Source organism: Camellia sinensis, chromosome 6 (genome assembly GCF_055761805.1).
Source record: "Camellia sinensis isolate YWXY chromosome 6, ASM5576180v1, whole genome shotgun sequence".
NCBI lineage: Eukaryota > Viridiplantae > Streptophyta > Magnoliopsida > Ericales > Theaceae > Camellia > Camellia sinensis.
In genome coordinates, this window is record NC_138966.1 from 117542485 (window position 1) to 117548596 (window position 6112).

At 29.3% G+C, this 6112-nt stretch overlaps 1 long non-coding RNA gene across 1 annotated transcript; it reads left to right on the forward strand.

Moving 5' to 3' along the window:
• Window positions 1-5665: 5665 nt before the first annotated feature.
• Window positions 5666-6112, forward strand: LOC145792373 (uncharacterized). Its single transcript, XR_014331768.1, has 2 exons — window positions 5666-5845; window positions 5930-6112. It is a non-coding gene; the product is annotated as an uncharacterized LOC145792373 (long non-coding RNA).

Below are 6112 nucleotides of genomic sequence, written 5' to 3' on the forward strand. Positions count from 1 at the left end.
TTTATTTAATATATAATTTTAAATTAACGAAAATAAAAAATAATTTAATTTAATATACAAATTAAATTTTCAACAACACTAAAAAAATTTAATTTATAAGGCCATAATTTATAATTTATTATTTTTAAATAAATTTAATTTATAATTTATATTTTTTATTTAATATATAATTTTAAATTAACAACACTAAAAAAATAATTTTATTTAATATGTAGATTTAATTTTTTAACAACACTAAAAAAAATTAATTTATAAGGCCATAATTTATAATTTAAATTTTTTATTTAATATATAATTTTGAATTAACAACACTAAAAAAATAATTTATAAATGTTCAAAAGAGTATTTTACCTTTTTTTAATTGTTTGCTAAGTAATAGCATGAGGTAAAATAGACATTTCAGAACCTAATCCCATGGAAATAATCTCACACCTCCCATGGGATAGGATAGTCTCATATTTGTGGGACAAATAGTCCGGAGCAAAATTTTTCAAACAAACAATGGACTATTAGTCCGGTGGGACTAATAGTCCAATCCCACACCCTAATCCTTCATAACAAACACACCGTCAGTGTGTTTGGTTTCAATTTTTTAAAAATTGAGTTTTTTGTTTTTTATATTTTTTTTATTTTTAGTGAACATTTTTAAAGTTTCAAGCAATTTTTTTTAGATGCATCTTATTTAGATGTATCTAAAAAGTAAAATATTTGTATAAAAAAAATTTTAAAAATTAATAAATATATAAGAATACGAAAAATGTACTGAATTTATATATATATATATATATATTTTTGGTATTTAGTGAATTTTTTAAGATTTTTTCTTAAATATTATATACTTTTTAAGTGTATTTATGTTAGATATATTTAAAAATTAAAAAAATTACTTAAAATATTTTTTAAAAATTCAATAAAAACAAAAAAAATTGCTGCTATGTTTGGTAGAGTTTTGGAAACTTAATTCCACACCTTTGTTTGAGCGTCGCGTTTGGTTACAATTTTCAAGCATTGATTCCACACTAACTTTTCAAAATATGTCTACCCAGTCATCCTCTTGGATGTCCCCCGGACATCCGGCCGGTTGACCGTAATAAATTTTTTTTTTTGCACCTGTTATTATTATATTTTAAATAAAAAATATTTTTGAAAATTTTTTTAATTTTTTTTATGAACTTTTAATAGAATTTTGGATTGCATGTTTGATTATGAGTTATAAGTTTTTTAATCAAACATCATATATCACATCAAAAATTTCAAACTCAATTCAAAACTCTTTTTAAAATTCATAACCAAACAAGTTTTCCACACTCAAATCATAATTCCAAAATTCACAAATTCAAAATATAATTCTATTTTCAAATTATAATTTTAAAACTCTACCAAACGCTAGCTTCAATTTTCTGAAAAGTGAATCCTAAGTTTGGAAACCGAACAAGCTTAATTTTATTTTTATTTTTTTAAATTTAAAAAACTGAATTAAATTTTTTTTTTTTGGTGCAAACTAAACTTTTTGTGTTTATAAAGGAATATGATGATGAAACATTGATGTGCAGAAAAAAAAATAATAAAAAAAAGCTGATAATATTCTCAGTTTTAAAACTAAAAAAATAATTGTTAATTAAAAAAAACGTTTAATCTCATACTCTGTTTTTTTTATTAGTTAGTGAAACAATTATTTGAAACATTACAATACAAAATTGATAATGTTCTTATTTTTTAAAATTATGAAAAACTGATAATATTTTCAGTTTACTAAATAGAACTTATTGGTTCAAAACATCTTAAATAAGACCTGATTTACCATAACATATGTAAATAAGACTTTTGGATAATTAACTCTTAAAATTTTGACTAACTAGTGGATATTAAAAGATTATCTAATAATTAATAGGGATTAAGTTTTTTATTTTATTTTACTCATATAAAATATAATATTGAAATCTAATAAATTACCGTCACAATAATAAATATCAAATACAACATATAATTGATATAAAAAAAAACTTTCAAAAATAAGAGAGAAAGTTCTAAAAAAAAAAAAAATACTCGATAAACAAGGCTTAGATATATGTGAAAATTTTTTAACTACTGACCTCATTGCGAGGTATAAAAGTTCTGATCAATTGGACTCACCTTATTAGTTGAGATTAAGGTTTTGATTTTTTAGTAAAACTTATTTTGGTCTTTAATAAAATTTTCTAAAAATTTCTCAATTATTTTCATCCAGCTCCACCGAACAAGAAGCAACTCACTTGGGGAGTAGAATAAGTCCATTTTTGCAATTCTTGTCCTGAATATAATGACATTAGATTAGTGTGGTTAAGCTATTTGGACAAGTTGGTGACGATCAAGATGACAATTAATTTATCAGTAATGATAGAGATCACTAAAAGTGTAATCTTTCTTAAGATTACCTTGAGATCATGGAATATTTAGAGAGATTGACTTCATCATCCTTGGCATCGTCATCAATTCTTCCATAAGCGTTTATTTTATTTTATATTTTTAATATCTTAAAGGTCTTTACTGGAGCAGTTTGCTTTTGAAATTTTTGCAGTGACCGGTTTTAATTATATTAATTTTTTTTTATTTTTTTGAATTGAATCAATTTAATCCAATTAATAACACCCAATAAAAAATTATACTAAAGTTAAAGGGAAAATAGTATTAAGAAATTAACATCTAATTTAAAATCATCTATTCCCTTTTAAATGGAACATTCTGCCCTTAATAGATGTCAAATTTCTTAACTAATGCAATTAATTGGACTAAATTAACATAATATGAAAAATTAAGAGAGAAAATTGATACAATTAAAATTAAAAAACCAATTTTTTTAATATTTTTTTCTGAATTCATATTATAATTGTTTAACCGAAAACACATGAAATCAATAAGAAAATGATGGAGTACTGGGTTTGGAAATTCAATTTAGCTGAGACATAGGTGTTTGGCGGAACTTTGCTACGCGCTTTTGAAACCCAAAAGTCGTTCCAAAGACAAATTGTCTGTTCGATAAAAATTTCAAAATGAACTTATACGTGTAGTGCAGCCTCAAAAAGTCCATTTATCAGAAGCTTGCAAGCCCTTAATTTCATGAGTAGAAATTTATTGTTGTAGATTCATCACTTTTATAATGAGCACCTGTCAGCCTGTCCGCCAAACACAATTTATTATTCTCTTTCGTTTTATTGAAGGACTTCGAATGAAGTCCATTCTCAAAAAGTCCTTTCCGAAGAAGTTGTATCATTGTCAATATGTTTCATCTATTTCATTAACAGCATTGCCAAATTGTGGGACCCTATGGTGTCCCAACATGTCTGAGCTAGATAACCAAATTTGGTTGAAAAGTGAAGCCACCAAAAGAAACTTCCCTTTTGCCCTTCAATTTGAAATGAAAAGAAATTCAAGCTCACCCTCAATTTCATTTTGTTATTTCCTTTCTTCACCATCTTCTTGGATTAGACAAATCAACCCATTATTACTTAGCCATCTACAAAGGGAGAAAAAAAAAAAAAAAAAAAATTCATGGATTTACATTAAAGTTATTGTCCAATTCTAACATTTTTTTTTCTACTTTCATAGAAACTACTGCCAGGATCAAAAGAAATCTCATAAAACTTGGCTCACCTCTTGTTAAAGTGTTGTGTTTGATTCTGTGATCGATTTCTGTTTTTTTAACTTTTAAAAAAAATTAACGAGTGACTATCAGGTAGAACACTGCGTGATCGATCATGATGAATTGGATTTTGCAGGGTCGGTTTAGGCTGGAAAGATTCTCTTCTTCTTCTCCATCGTCTTCTTCTTGTTGTTGCAAGTGAATTCAGAGGAATGGGAAGGTTTTGTTATGGCCTGAACCATGAAATCCCATATCAACTTCTTTACCAGCTTCCTCTTCGGTGGAATCAAGCTCTCACCAATCTTGGGCTTGAACCTTCGCTCGATCTTGGTTGCAACCGCTCCATCAATTGGGTTCACCACAGTCATTTCAGCTCCAGCCACGGCTCGGACCACTCCCTCACATGGGTTCAACCCCATCTCTCTCCTACTTGCTATTTCTATCGGTGTCCGAAAATCTAAATGGTAAGATAAAGGGGCTTTATAATGGTATTATAAAGAGGGCTTACCCAAACAAAACAAAAGAGAGGGCTTTATAATAGAGATAAAAATGGGGGACAATTTGTATTTGGAAGCAATTCAAAGTAGGGTGAGGTGGGGGACATTTTTGAAAGTATTTCCACACCATCGAGGGACAAGAAAAAACATGATGACATCAGCAGAGAATCCTTTGTCCTTATTGCTGACTCTCAGATTGTCCCTCTTTTAGATTTTGCAGTCCCCACCCCCACTGTTGCTTAATCTTCCTGCTAATTTTAACTCGTGTGTGTACATAAAAAGTCCCATTTTACTCCTGTACTTGATAAATTGTGTGAATAAAATATGAAATTTAATTAGTCTAAAACTGGGAAATCCACAAATTTTAGTGGAGTCGATAGGGAGCCCATAATTATGAACCAATCATGTAATATGGGCACAACTTGTTTGGAGTTCAGTGCTGAGAAAAATTGAGACAAAAATTTTCTAACATGTCTATCTTGCGTTCTATGTGGTGTACGATGCTCATTGTATTTAATCATATAACTAATTTTTTTTAATATTTTTTTAAGTAATGTAGGAATTTTAAATATTTTATTAATATTTTTACCAAATGTCTCACATGAGTATGGAATCCACATAACTCAATGTGAATTTCACACTCATGTAAAATATTTGATAGAAATGTTCATAAAACATTTGAGATCCTCAACAATTTTTTTTTTAAATTTTATTTTTTATTTTTATGTTTTAAACAAAATGATTATATCTCATTATAAGGGGGCAAATAGTGATGTGATATGTCTAACTTAGCAAATAATTTTTTTGGGAGAGGAATTGTAGCGTCACAGTACTGTGAGTTTTGCCAAGTAAACTTCAAACAATACAGTTTCGTTTGGGAAGAAGAGTTGGGTTGGGTTGGGTTGGGTTGGGTTGAGTTTGGGGCTTTTTTAATTAGAAAAAGACAAAATAAGTTTTTCAATCCAATAAGACAAAATATCACATTTAATTCATAACCATTATATTATTTCTCTCACAAAAAGTTTAAAAAATCAAAAAGTCCTTCTCAAACAAGACTTTTTAATCCCAGACTAAAATAGCTAAAAATTCAAAAAGTCAACCCACTTTCCAAACAACTCTACGTATGTTGCTACATGCTTTATATTCTATTTTTTAATACAATTTTCTATAGTTTCACTTTCAAATATCTTTAATTGGGAAATAAATTTAAAAAAAAAAAAAAATTAGCAATCACTTTTTAGTTTCACCTTGCTATTCCTTACCATATCTATATAATATGGGAAGAATGTTTTTGAAAATATATAAAATGTATCAAAGATACATTTCTTTTGAATGGTTGAGATCAATCCTAAAAATACATTAAGGGTGCAGATCAATTTGATTCCCGCTCAAACCCTCTGTGCTCTCTCTCTCCCACGTCTGCCCAAACACGTCTCTACAACTCCCTCTCTACACGTTCTCTCTTTCTCTCTCCTGCAACTTTCCCTCTTATCTCTCTCTCACTCGTTGTTCTTCTACTTTAACAGAACGATCTTACCCACCCTCTTCCTCCTCAACGACAGGCGAAAGAGAGAAAGCAGCAGCAGCAGAGTCCCCAGTGGCCGATGATTCCCAGCAAACAAGAAAGATGAATCAGAAGCTACTCCGACAGCCGCACCATATGAGAAAAGTTTGGTCCCAATCCCTGACGAGAAGCTCTCTCTCTCCAAAACCCTTGCCATACCCGAAAGTAAAACCCCTCTCTCTCTCTCTGTTTTGTGGATTGGATTATAAGTCTCTCTGCAACCGATTAAGTTTTTTGGGTTTGTAATAGAAGATTCAGATCTTGCTGCTAAAAAGAAATCAGGCGACCCAACTGACAGAGGTAATCTCTCTCTCTCTCTCTCTCTCTCTCTCTCTCTCTCTCTTGCAACCGATTCAGTTTTTTGGGTTTGTAACAGTTTGGGTTTTGGGTTTGATTTTGAGGCTGTCAATAATGAGATTGTTCTTCTTGCTC